The 14,979-nt window shown below is 34.3% G+C and overlaps 1 protein-coding gene across 3 annotated transcripts in view; it reads right to left on the bottom strand.

Annotated features, from left to right (window-relative positions):
- The window catches only part of PCDH15 (protocadherin related 15), a 1,784,920-nt gene that overhangs the window by 312,005 nt on the left and 1,457,936 nt on the right, over positions 1–14,979 (bottom strand). The gene's annotated exons all lie outside the window — the stretch shown is intronic.

Here is a 14,979-nt window from a genome sequence, read left to right as displayed (position 1 = left end):
TTTTCCTACTTAGATTAATAGTGTAAATTAAAATGGAATAGCTATATAAATAAAGTTAATAAATTAACTTGCCTCGACTTCTGACTTTGTTTTTAATGCTTCTCTAATAGCAAAATCATTCTATAAACATCTGGTAATAAGAGCTGTCCTTGGGGCTTTTTTCCTCTTAAAACAGCAGGGGGAGTATTGATTAAAATAACACACACAAAAAATTACGGGCTGTGTTTTACCCGTTCTGTTGCTGAGGTCAATGGCTTACTGTAAGTGTATCTCAGGAGTCAGGATCATAAGGAATCCTATGTAAAATAGTTGCAAACAAAACTAAATATGTTTTAAAATCTTCTCTAAAAAGCAAAATATGATAAGCTAGGAATCAGATTTAATAAAGCCCTTAATATTAACAGGAGCTTTTCTTAAAGGAAAAGATACCTTATCATTACAAGGAAAAAAAATTAGCATTGACATAGTCAACTTTTTTGATATCTCTGAACTTTGAAATTTTTATAAAACAAAACTTGAAGAAGCATGTTAGTCAAGGTTTGTAAGGTGGAAACATTGGCTGAAATATATCAATGAAATCTGAAAATTTATAAGGTTAGCCCTCTATTGTGAAAAAACATATGTGTGCATACACACACACAGATATATATACACACAAATATATACACATACATATATACACTCATGCGTACATACATTTTGTACAAACATACCACCACTGCCTAAGATGTATGTTTGAATTTATTTTAACAAAGTCATGATTTAGTTCAAAATACATTTGTTATAATTTCTATTTGGGGATGAGAATATTTATTTATTTATTTATTTATTTATTTATTTATTTATTTGAGATGGAGAGTCGCTCCACAGGCTGGGCTGGAGTGCAGTGGCATGATCTCTGCTCATTGCAACCCCCACCTCCCGGGTTCAAGCGATTCTCCTGCCTCAACCTCCCAAGTAGCTGGGATTACAGACCTGTGTCACCATATCCGGCTAATTTTTGTATTTTTAGTAGAGATGGGGTTTTGCCATGTTGGCCAGGCTGGTCTCGAACTCCTGACCTCAGGTGATTCACCTACCTCAGCCTCCCAAACTGCTGGGATAACAGCCCTGAGCACCACGCCTAGCCTAGAAACTTCTTAAAGTAGTCCCAAACTCTTTATGACATGCTTCAATTAAAAGACATGGTCACCAAAAATATTTGCCTGAGTTTATTAACTAAACCATTCTACTTTTCAAAACCTTTTAAAAGAAATTCAGCCCGGGCGCTGTGGCTCACGCCTGTAATCCCAGCCCTTTGGGAAGCAGGTGGATCACAAGGTCAGGAGATGGAGAGCATCCTGGCTAACACGGTGAAACCCCGTCTCTACTAAAAATACAAAAAAAAAAAAAAAAAAATTAGCCAGGCGTGGTGGCGGGCGCCTGTGGTCCCAGCTACCCAGGAGGCTGAGGCAGGAGAATGGCGTGAACCCGGGAGGCGAAGCTTGCAGTGAACCAAGATCGCACCACTGCACTCCAGCCTGGGTAACAGAGCGAGACTCCGTCTCAAAAAAAAAAAAAAAAAAAAAAAAGAAAAGAAAAAAAAAAAAAAAAAAAAAAAAAAAAAAAAAAAAAAACGAATTCAGAACATGGGCACTAAAATTTCGTTTTATAGCTTGTCACTTTATAATATACCTAAATTCAAGTTGTTTTTGAGCATATCATCAGTAGATAGATAACAATAGAATAGTAAACATAAAAGCTACCGTGACTTTAAAAAATTTCATGGTCGGGCGCGGTGACTCACGCCTGTAATCTCAGCACTTTGGGAGGCCAAGGCGGGCGGATAACGAGGTCAGAAGTTCAATACCAGCATGACTAACATGGTGAAACCCCGTCTCTACTAAAAAACACAAAAATTAGCTGGTTGTGGTGGCCTGTAATCCCAGCTACTCAGGAGGCTGAGGCGGGAGGGAGAATTGCTTGAACCCGGGAGGTGGAGGTTGCAGTGACCCGAGATCACGCTATTGCACTCCAGCCTGGGCGACCAGGAGAAACTCTGAATCAAAAAAAAAAACAAAAAAACAAACAAAAAAAACCCCTCATACCTACATTTATCATGATATTGTTCTAAAGTAATCTCACTTTAAATTGAAATATTTTAAACTTTTGTAATTAGTTAAAATATCTGTATTCATTTCTGTCTCTGATTTTATCTATTTAGTATCAAAATTTGCCAATAAAATTAATCAGATATTTCTTAAATGGATTCAAACAGATGATGAAATGTTGCTTTTATAATTATAATTATTAATGTGAACACGAAACAATGGGAAGTTACAAAATTTATAGTATACTGCAAAGATTCCCACTTCCCATGTTGTGAGAACAAAGGAATTGTCATTTTGAGGTAGACCTAACATCCTGCCAGGTGGTGATCTGACCCCAGAAGCAGCCCCAAGATGTAAAACATTTTCCCTGATATTACCCTTGAAGATCTTGGCTTATTTTAGCGTCTGTTGTTGATCAAGTTTTTAAAACATTTTATGAATCTCTTCTCTTTCTTTTCTGTGATAGTACATTCTCTATGCATAACAAGTCCTACAACACTATCGGTAATAACAGTAGGTGAGTGATGTTGAACACAGAATTTGTAACCAGATATTCCTGAGTTAGAATTTTGGTGCTGCCCTCAGTGATCTAGAGCAAATCACTTCTTTCAGTTTCATTATTTCCACATAATAAATGTAAATAATAATAACATCTAAGGTCATGATAAAGATGAAATAAGTTTATATATTTGTATATATAAGTACATGTATACATATATATGAAACATACTTTTATAATTTATTATTAATAAATTACTCAAAATAAGGCTTAAGGTTACTTAGTCTACTTTATGAATAGTGTAAACAATCTTGCATTTTCCTTAGTTACATCCTTTATAATACTGTAGATATTTTAATTGAATCCTTCCACTTGGCTAAATTCCTACAAAGGCACGATACTCCTTCACCCCTCCCCAGCATGGGGTATGTTGGTGTTAGAATTTGAGCATGTTGTCTCATAATCTTTAGGGTAGGATACAAGAATCTACAATTTTTACAAATTTCCAAGGTTCTACTTATAGAAACTAGAATTTGAAGACCACTGCTTCAGAATCTCATGAAAAGTACAATACGTAGACTCACCTGTTTTTTTAAATTACCTCAGGAGAAAACTCTATAAACTCACCTAACATCTTCAATAACCCTGGATCCAAGAAACTTCCTCAATGTTTAACTATTTTTTTTGACCTGGAACATATCTGTACTGCAGATTCGAAGCTTTCTTTCAAAAGCTAGGCCCCTTTCTGCTTCTGATATGCTTTAGATTTTCAGTTTACTGGTCAAGAATACTTTATAGAGGTTTTACAAGAATATCAGTGTCTTAAGGCTTCTGAAAGCATAGTTAAACTACACTTACACTTTTTTATTTCTTTATTCCTTTCCCTTTCATTATCTTCCCATTTTAGAGGGCTAAAGTGTGACAATACTACAATAAGGACCTTAAACTCATATGAGGCACTTGGATATTTGTCACAGAGAAGAAAACTTTAAAATGCTGAAACAAAGAGGACTCTAGACCCAGACAGAACACAGAGACAAATTTTAGCCCAACAGGACCATCTCCTTGATCTGTCCTTACTCCTTTGCCTTCTCTGTTCTTTTCCACAATAATTCAAAAGGTAGTATTGCTAATTATGTTTTCCTCCCTTATTGGATGTGAATCTTAGTTATTTGGAGGAGATCATATCTCAAGGTCTTGCATTTTTCATCTGCAACATCCTGGCACACCCCTACAATGTGTTTAAATAAGCACCAGGTTTCTTGTGGGTTATTGCCTTTTAAAATGCTATCTCCTTTTTATCCCTGATGTCAGCACAGTGTCAGAGTTAGCTTTCCTAAAATTGAATACCAATAGTATTAACAATAAAATAATAGCATTTATGCTGTAATAAATAGTAGTAATTCAACAGCATCATTTAAGCACTTACTAAAATAGGGCAGTCACTATATAAATAAAAATACTTTATGCAAGCATTTTGTATTCACATTTTATAGCTAGTGCTAAATGCATAACACTGAGCATATATATGAGACAAATTTTATTTTTGTAATATAGCCAGAATGATGTAGATAAATCTCCATTTCTAAAAACGAACATCATAAAGCTTTATTATATTTCATCTGGTAATAAAGGTCAAAGTAGAACAAAAGAGGTAATATATTTCTTATATACTCTTGAAACCTACCCAATAGTCCCATAAATAGTTTTTTGTTTTTTGTTTCTTGATAAACATAGAAATTGACCCTTCTGATCTTAAAGCTTGAAACTTACATTTGTTTTATCTGAGCTCCTTTCTCAGGAAACAACCTTCAGGACTTCCAAAAAAAAGTATCAAAGAACTGAAACTCACCAGATCACCACATCCAATGTCACACCCCTCAATCGTCACACCCCTCAATCGTTATGATTGTTTCCTTGCCCCTCCCTAGCTCCTGTTTTCTTACACATTAACAATTCTTCCCTGCTATGTAAACACTAATTTTAGTCAGTCAGTGAGTTGAATTTGAGATTGTTACCCATTTGCTCAGCTACAGCACTGGATTAAAGTCTTCTTCTTTGACAACAATTATTGTTTCAGTGATTGGCTTTTTGTATTACCAGCAGCATAATCTAAACTGAACCCCTAGTGTTCCTGTGACAGATTTTGGTTACCTGACCGGAACACATTGCTTGTGTCTTGGCGGCCTTGAGTCGAGTGTCTCAGAAGGCCTCCTAAGCAGTTGCCCACCTGATTTTCACTGGAGGTGTTTCAGTTTCTTTCTGGCCGAACAGCAGCTACCCCCAACTACATTCCTGATTGTCTAGTCAGAACAGCATTTGAAATTTGACATCTGCATCCAGATAGATGAGTGTCAGTTCCTTTGTGGTCCTGGACAGCAGGATCCCCTCCTCTCAGTTTGAGAATTTTTTAAAGAAATTTTTATTTGTAGGTTGAACAAGCCCAAATGACTGAGAGTGGGAAGCACCCTGTGTTCGTATGGACACTTTTTGGGGATTTCAGTATGAACGCTCTTGGGAGCTTGTTTGTAATTGTGGTGTGTGTGTATGTGTAAGCAAGTGTGTATCTTTTGTGGGTACCAGACAGTGGGATTGGCTCCTCTCAATTTGAGAAATTCCTAAGAAATGTTCGTTTGTGGGTTGATCAAGCCCAACCAATAGAAAGAAGAAGCACCCCAACTGTTTCAGTTTGGACACTCTTAGGGCTCGTTTGTTGTTTCAGTAGTTGGATTGTGTTGGTGATTGTGCGAATTTGATATAGTCAGAGGAAACTAGAATTCAGTAAACTAACTTTCTTTAAACACGGTTTGACTCCAGTATTCTTTGGAATCTGGAGTTTGCTATTGAATGGGAAAGAGTGACAGAGTTCCATGTATCCAAGCTTTTGCACTACTGCTCTAACCACAGTTGGGCCTGGTCAGTACGTGACGTTCTCGTGTGTCTCTTGTGGTGGTGATTGGTCCCAGTGTTCTTTGGAGTCTGGGGAGGTTTAGCCTTTAAAAATCAAACTGCCATGAAAACTGTTCTACCCAAAATTTTGATTCACAGCCTTCACTGGATTAAAGAAAGTGTGGCTATGTAAACCAGTGAGTTTGTATTGCTATATCACGGCTAGAGTTCTGAGGTAAAATGGATTGGATTTTTATGTGTGTTTGTATGTGTCGTAATGTGTTTATGTTCATATATTATGGGTCTTTTTTTTTTTCTTTTTTGTCTACGAATTTGGTTTATAAATAAAAGAGTACACATAAAATAAGTAAGCCCAAAGTATTTTTCAAGTTCAAATGACTTAAGTAAACCACAATAAACAAGCTGGCTTTAAAATTTTTGATAAAAAAAAAAGAAATGTCTTTAGAATTGTCAGCATACATTTTTGTCTGGGTTTTATATATGACTCTGCTATATATAATTGAGGTGTCATGGTTTGGCATAGAAGGTTATAAAACTATAAACCCAGCCAAAATAAAATGATCTTGGTTTGTGTACCTTCTTTGACAAATGAGACTAATTGCATGTTCTTAGCTGATTCTTGTGAGTTACTGGCAAAAATAACTATATATTTAATTTTAAGATTTAGTTGAGGACTTGACATTCACCAGCTATTAAAAAAAAAAAGCATAGTGAACAAGGAAACAGCTAACTTTAAATGATGGTGTCTAAATATTTCAGTTTTCAGAGTAATCTAGATAAACTATTAAAATGAAAAAAATCAAGTACTTGTAAATTGAATAAATGTTGTAGGTAAACTTTTTGTGTAATTCAAAAATTTTAAATTGTTCTTGATGCTCATTGGGTGTCTGGGTCATTTCTAATTAAGAAAAAGTTATGGGGAAACATATTTCTAAAAACTGTGGAATGGATCTCATCTGTAAAATGCTAATATCTGATAGCCCAGAAATTCTTGCTTCTCAGGTGTTCACTAAAACTTTGTTCTCTAAAATTTAAGGCTACTAAGGATAAGAATTCTAAAGAAGATGTGTTTTTATTGAGAACAAATCATTTTGTCTAGTTCAGAAGTTATCTAAATGTTAATTCAAATTATGGGCTTGAAATGGTTACTTACGAAACAAGGTAGAAGAAAACCAGTAAGTAGAAGAAAAAGAGATGTGAAAAAAGTTACAGATATGAAAATACATTTTTGGTAAGGAAGTTGATAATGAAAAAAAAAAAATTTATAACAAAAGCTTTTGTCCGATGAATGTTTGTCCTAAATTAAAATAACTGGTTATTAAAAATAGAAAAGAAAGAAAATCTAGGACAAAACAGAAAGTCCAGGCATATCATGGATGGTCTGTGTAAGTCACATGCCATTTTTCTTGTTTCTCTGTGTGTCTACCTTCATGCCCATACAAAGAAAATACAAAGTTGTAAAAGCTTAGATAATAAAATATCCTTTGAAACTTGATAAAAATTGGAATACTTTGGCTAATTAACATTGTTCATAGTTAAAGCTCATATCTTAATGAAAGTAAAATATAAATTATTGTAAAGAAATACATTAGCAATTTGGCAATTTTTAAAATATAGTTAAGTCCAAAGCTGAATGTAACATGGAGCCAAATTTCATAGTATATTTGCTATTCTGCATCACATTCCTGAAGTGAATTTCTTAATTACAGAAAATATATAATGGTACTGCTGGACTTAAAGCCAGTAAATGTCAGAAAACTGAATCAGGAATAAAATATTCATCAGGTGAATTTTTTTGGCTCTGGGTAACACTGTAACCCGAGGTAAATTAAGTAGAAGAAAAATTGAGGGTTGGAATACTGTTTATTTTTGCTTTTTTTTTTTTTTTTTTTTTTCATGAGACAGAATCTTGCTCTGTTGCCAGGCTGAAGTGCAGTGGCATGATCTCGGCTAACTGCAAACGCTGTCTCCTGGGTTCAAGTGATTCCCCTGCCTCAGCCTCAGTCCTCAGCTGGGACTACAGGTGCTGCCACCACACCTGGCTAATTTTTTGTATTTTAGTAGAGATGGGGTTTCACCATGTTGGCCATGATGGTCTCAATCTCCTGATCTCGTGATCCCCTCTTCTCCGCCTCCCCAGGTGTTGGGATTACAGGAGTGAGCCACTGCGCCCGGCCTATTTTTGCTTCTAATTTTCATTTATTTGCTGTTTGTTCTACTTATACATACAAATATATACACATATACACATATATACACATATACACATATTTATATTTATACATATACACATATGTATACATACACATATATATATTTGTATACATATACATATATATAAAACTATTGATGGTTTTTAGTTTCTAATGGAAAGCTTTTATTTGGTTCTATGAATGGTCATTTTATTTTCTATGTATCCCCAACAATTTATCATTTGCTCTATTTATTGAAAGTTTCTAAACTACCTTTGTCAAGCTTCAAAACATTGATGAAGGACAGCAGCCATTTAAATCTGACTGTTTTTTCTTACCTCTGATTATATTGCTAGCTATGATAACTTTAAGGTTCCTGGCAAAAATCACATAAAAGACTTATTTTTATAAGTTCTAAACAAAAATAGTACATTACATACTTAGTCATTTGGAAAAGTAGATGAGAATAGAAGTGTTTAAATGATGTTTATTTCCAAGGTAATTCAATTCAATCAATAATTTGAGTTACTTCAGATCCGTTCCTTTAATGAAGAAAAACTGTGATATGGGTTCAAAGTTTTAATGTTCAGGAAAGAGATTTCTTTAAGGAAATTTTTAATTGATTGGAATTTCTCTCAAACTACTTTAGTTTTGTTTATCATTATTAACATTAAGTGACACTCAACTGAATTAAGCAGTAATTACATTAAAAAGTATGATACTTTGTTGTAATTTTTGATCCAAATCCATTTATCTCTGATGGGCATTCATGTGGTACTTGAAAACAAAATATGTACTAGTGTTGCACTGGTTTGAAGACTTAAGTGGTGAAAGTTACTTAATTAGTTGTAAGTACTGTATCCAGAAGTGAATCTTAGAAATGTGTAATGATGGTCTTTTAAATAGCTAAAGAGAAATTATTGTGTGGTTTTCACTTTGTCCTTGCTTTGTTGTGTAGTATTTAAGTGAAATGACATTTCTTATCTTTATTCTGAATTTCCAAAACTGATATTTGCATTTGCCATTTTTCAATAATGGAAAAAAAACAACAACATTAGTTGCCTTACTTTGAAAAGTTTGGCAAAGGACATATCAAAACTTTGATGCTTTTGGTCACAGTTCTGTCCCTGAAATGCTAACAATTAGAAATATGGAATGAATAACCTAACTGCTTTAACACAGTGGTTAGAAGTGCTGTAAGTAGTATCTGTTAAACTCCAAACCACTGTGTTTTAATTTGTGACATATTAGAATAATAGGCTTTCTGTAGTATAAATATCCTATTAACTAATCCTTGTGCTGTTAACTTCCAGGTCTTTGAATCCTGGGTCTGAAGAAAGCACTGACTTCTGTTAAATTTTGAGCACTGATACTAGTCAAAGTCTCATCTTCAGATACAGGAGAAGGTGACAATCAAAATGAACTGCTTTCACGAGACACAGGGCCAGAAATTAAAACTATTCAATCCCTGTGGACCCAGGAACTATTGTGGAAGCTGTGGGTGTGTGAGATGGTAAGGGGCAATTTTGAAGGATAAACTTAGTTCAGAGTTTCTGTAAATTAAACATTAATATCAAAAGCACAATCATGCAAGGCCAGTGTCTGGGCCTATATGTCAGAATAACAGAGTTTTCTTGGAGCGTTGATCTGCTCTTTAATGGATAATCATAAAAGGCTATAAGAAGTTTGTGAAAATCTTATAGTCAAACTGATTAAAATTAGATAGATTTGTATGTAAGATTTTATTAAAATTAGATTTAACATTAATAATATACCATACAAAGATAAAATTTGGTTTTCTCATTTGAATAAAATTTTCATGTAAGATATTTTTGTTCACTTCTTGAGGAAACTGCAGGGAAAAAAATGGAGAGGTGAGAGACAGAATTAGTTGGCCTCATGCTGTCTTAAGTTTAGAAACAGTCACCTCTCTATCAAAAGGTAAATGTTTTTGTTTTATTATTTTGGCTAAATAAACAAATATTTTATAGTGACCTGCGATCATATTTTGTGTTATCAGGTGTCTTAAACCTTTCATATTTGACAGAATTTCCAATAGCAAAATTTCAAGTTCTAAATTCAGTCTTTTTGACCTCATACTAACCTTTCTGGGTATTAGTTTCCCTGAAGTTCAAGAGAGACATGTAAGGCTTATTAGGCTTAGTTGTTATGTTAGAATTATGAAGGAGACATTGTCAAATCTGAGGTGATGTTAAGCTTCCTTTGTTTAATATTTACAGGGATGGGTTATTAATTGAGGATTTTATGAGATTCCTAAAATTCTGATATGTCAATATGTGTTGTCAGTAATAATTATGATTATTATGTTAAATTGTTGGATGCCACAGAAATAACCAAATTTCTTTATCTACTGTGTCTTTATGGCTGTCTTAAGGCTTTTGTCATCTACATTTATTATTTTGCTTTGATCCTTCTCAAAAAGTGACTTATAATCAGCTATAGTCCAGGGCTTGCTTCTTTGGTGGAGTTTGTGAAAAGGACTTTTGAATGCAGGCTAATGATAACTTTGGAGATTGTGCCATTGGGTTAGAGAGGAAAATTCCAGGGTACTAATTTAAAGGCTGATGTGTTCATAAAGATTGTTAACCCAATATGAAGCAGGGCAAGAACTGATTGCATGGACTAAACTAATGAAGGACTGAAATAATTTTTGTGGCTTTTATCTTTGAAATATTGCTGATTTTTTTGTTTTGTTCTACAGAGTCTGGATAACATTTTAGAGCTATTTATAACCTATAAAGTTATGCTTTGAGTTTATTAAGTAGAGAATACTTTTGTAAACAGAATTTGAGGCATATTTTTTTCTCTGCCTAATTTCTCCAGAATAATATTCTTAATTGATGGTGATGTGTTTGTTTGCATACATTTAATAACAACATGTTTTCTTCTACAATGGGGACACAATTGGAGGAAGTGGTTATTTTCTCAGGGCTTTGACTGAAATGGCCTTGTGAAAGGTTCCAAGCAAGCCAATGTAGGACCTATATAAAAAATGATTCTTGTTGCACTTTGGGTGGTTAGTCAGGCTAAGCATATGGGCCTGAAGCTTATTTTGAAAGTAGATTTGTCCTGCTATGACTTGCCTTTGTTGGAAGTTGGGGGCTGAGGAGAGAAATACTGTGTTTCAGAAGAAAATGACACTATTAGATTAGCCTTTGATTTCTGGGTGACCATGAAATCACCTATAGTATAATGCTGCCCATGATGGCCCTCCTCAGCATTAAGCAGCCAGAGAGATTGACAACCAAATTCCCCATGATTGAGGAACTGATAATTAGAAAGGGGGGACTGAAACCAAACAAATAGTCCCATAGATCACTTTTTTTGATAAACATAGAAATTCATCCTTCTGGTCTTAGAGCTTGAAACTTACATGTTTTATGTGAGTTCCTTCCTCAGGAAACCACTTGCAGCCTCTCAAAAAAGTATTAAAGAAATGAAACACACCAGATCACCATATCCAGACAATGAGATGCTAGACCCCTCATTCATCGTGACTGCTTTCTTGCCCCTCCCTAGTTCCTAGTTCCTACTTTTTTACACATTGTTACATTTTTTCCCTGCTATATATACCCAAAATTTTAGTTGGTCGGTAAAATGGATTTCAGACTGATCTCCCATCGCCTCAGCTGCAGCACCCAATTAAAGCCTTCTTCCTTGGCAATAATTGATCTGTCAGTGATTGGCTCTCTGTGTGGTGAGCAGCAGGACCTAGACTGAAAACTTGGTGTTTTGGTAACACTCTTATAATTGAAAAAGATCCTTAAAACAATCTAATTTGATTCTTATTTTACAAAAGAGAATTTTAAAATGGAAAAATTTAGCTCACTGAATCAAGATTATAAAATTAATTAATGATGGCAGATAAATACAAGGCTTCTGAATTCAAAATCTGCTTTCCATTTCTCCCTACATCCTAGAAGAACAAATGTTTAAAATAAATTGGAGAATTTGTACTTATCTATGTGTGAATATAAAACACTTTTTTTTTTTTTTGTAATAAAGGGTGTTACCTTACAGGAAGCCATAAATAATTTCAAGTCTGAGGTTCAGACTATGAAATCACAATTTTAAATTATTAATACCATGAATAAAACTTCATCTATAACATTTGTTGTAAGAATAACATAAAATATGAATAAAGAAGAGCTTTGGAAAAATAGACTTAAGATACTTTAAGTTTGGAAATGATATAATTAAAATAATTAAAAAGACAACTTTTTGATATGACAATAGTAATTAGTAGTAATGAGATAATGTTCCTGGCTTATAGATGATTGTATTATCTTATTATTTTCTATTAAATATGTCAATATGTGCTACGAGGAGTCTATTTGTAATTCTGCATTTCTAGCTTGTTTCTAAGACGAAGGTTACAGATATTTATATTGCTTTTTCTGGTAGATATCAGACAGAAAAATTACTGTTTTTGTTTTCCTTTGTCTTCCACCAATATTGTGCTAGAAAAGCTATATTTACAGTTCAATGTTCATAGTTTCTATTCTCTTATTTTGGAAGTACATATAGAAATCTACAGGAGCAAAAACTTCAGACTGAAAACCAACATAGGAGGAAGGAAAAAACTTTTCAGAAGAAGTTACAGGGGCAGAGATTTCAGATCCAAGATGTATTTACATATAAATACCACAGAACATTAACAGACAGAGGAAAACTCACATGTCAATTTACAGAGCATTGAAGAAAAGAAATGTATGTTTTGTGGAACTAAAGAGAAGGATATAAGCGAAGCGGTAGTAGGAGTTAAGGCTACAGAGGTGGGATTCATGGGCTACACCTGTTGATAGAAACTTCATCTTAACAATGAGGCTCAGTTGGTAGAGTTTAAGTTTAAGTTTGGTCAGCGTGACTGCAAGATGGGAGATGCCTTAAACCTCTTATTGGATATAAAGTCAATGTGAAGTTTGATAGGAGTACTGTTGAAGTGAATGTCAGGCAGGTAGGAAATAAACTCTTCCAAGTGTGACTTTCCACTATGTAGATGGCAATAGGATATGAGGTTAGAAAGAAGAAAAGTTATTGGGAAGACACCTATCATCTGTCGATGACAGCAAGGAGGGGTAATGTGCATTATAATTATTTTTTGACATGAGCTTCAAAGGAAAACAAACTATTAAGGAGGAGGAAATCTAGTTTAAAAATATAAATGAGAATCTAATACTCCGCCAACCATATCTCTGTGATTAATGATGATCACACACCCTGCAAAGTTTAGTTACAGTCCTTCTGTCAAGCTTGCTGGACCTGGTGTAATATTGAGTTATCTGATTCTTGAGATTTTTTTTTTTTTTTTTTTTTTTTTTTTTTTTTTTTGAGACGGAGTCTCGCTCTGTCGCCCAGGCTGGAGTGCAGTGGCGCGATCTCAGCTCACTGCAAGCTCCACCTCCTGGGTTTATGCCATTCTCCTGCCTCAGCCTCCCGAGTAGCTGGGACTACAGGTGCCCACCACCTCGCCTGGCTAGTTTTTTGTATTTTTTAGTAGAGACGGGGTTTCATCATGTTAGCCAGGATGGTCTCGATCTTCTGACCTCGTGATCCGCCCGTCTCGGCCTCCCAAAGTGCTGGGATTACAGGCTTGAGCCACCGCGCCCGGCCTGTTGTTGTTTTTTGAACTAATGTTGGTAAATTGTATCTTTTAAAAGAATCATCCATTTCTGTTTCAAATTTTGCATACCTTTAAGCAAAGTTGTCTCCTATGAATCTTACTTTTTTCTATTTCTATGTAGTTTCCTCATTAGATTTTATTGTGTAGTTTTACTCGTTCTTTTTTTCTTGATTAGGTTAGATAGCATTTTATCCAATTAATTACGTCTTTATTTTTGTTGTGTCTTTCCAGAGAACCAGATTCAGACTCATTTATTTGTTTTATACATGTTTATAATACATTCATGTTTGATATTATACTTATTATTTTGGGGATTTCTTATGTTTTTATTTGTTTATTTTATGAAGTATTATGACAACTATACCTAATCTTGATAGGATTTCTCAAAAAAAAATACAGACTAATTTTATTAAATAAAGTATCAGCAAGCATATAATATCAGCTTATTTCAAGAGAAAAAAACATTATGTCCTAATATAATCCATACCATGGATGCAAAATAGATCCATCTAAACCATGGAAGCAAAACAGGAGCTATAGTAAGATCAGTCACTATATCATCAACTCAAGAAGTAAAGTCATTACTGTCCTCATATATGATAGCTATTTATTTTATCTGAGAAAAGCACCATTACTATTTTTAAAAGTCAATAAAATAGAAATAGATGAGTATTTTCTTAATGTATTATTAATAGTTTTTAAAACCATAGACCAAACTAATGGGGTAACACTGAGGCAGTCTCATTCAAGTCACAAACGAGATAAGCATTTTTATTGAAAGTATACTAGGAAATGAAAGTAAAGAAAGAAAATGGAGGCCAGGCATTGTGGCTGATGCCAGTAATCCCAGCACTTTGGGAGGCCGAAGTGGGAGGATCAGTAGAGGCCAAGAGCTTGAGACGAGCCTGGGCAACAAAGCAAAATTCTGATTCTACAAATTTGTTTTTAATTAGCTAGGACTGGTGGCCTGAACCTGTAGTCCCCACTACTAGGGAGGCTGAGGTGGGCAGATTGCATGAGCCCAGAGTTTGAGGCTTCAGTTAGCTGGGATTATGCCACTATACTCTAGCCTGAGAGACAGAGTTAGACTTTGGCTGGGGGGAAAAAAGCCTATTTGCAATTAAAACAAAAGATGTAGAAACAGATCAAGCAAGAAATGTACAGAACTTACATAAAAAGAGAAAAAGCCTGCTAAAAACACAAAAAATGCATGGACAAATGCAAAAATGCAAATGCAAAATGTTCTTGGATAGAAAGATTCAACATCAAACATATATAATATATTCCTAAGTAATTTATAAATCTCCTATGTTCCTAATAAAAACACAGTTAACAAAAACAACAGAAACACTGAACTAGCTTATTTAAAGTCAAAGAGAAAACTTAACAGAATGAGAAGGAACATTTTGGAGGGAAAACAGCATTGAGGTAAGTTAGTAGCACCGGAGGATAGAGCATACTATGTAACCTTAATCATTAAAATTGTGTGGTAATAGCTCATAAAATATAAATAATAGAATTGAATAGAACATTTAGATCAAAATCAAAATACATAAGAAAATATATGATATAATAAATGCAACATCTCAAATTTGTGAGGAAAAGATGAACTATCCAATGTTGTTCATCTTTGGATGAATATCA

The sequence above is a fragment of the Macaca thibetana genome, chromosome 9 (assembly GCF_024542745.1).
Source record: "Macaca thibetana thibetana isolate TM-01 chromosome 9, ASM2454274v1, whole genome shotgun sequence".
NCBI classification, from domain to species: domain Eukaryota; kingdom Metazoa; phylum Chordata; class Mammalia; order Primates; family Cercopithecidae; genus Macaca; species Macaca thibetana.
The sequence above is the reverse complement of the archived record's forward strand: the minus strand, read 5'-3'. Positions and strand labels throughout refer to the sequence as shown.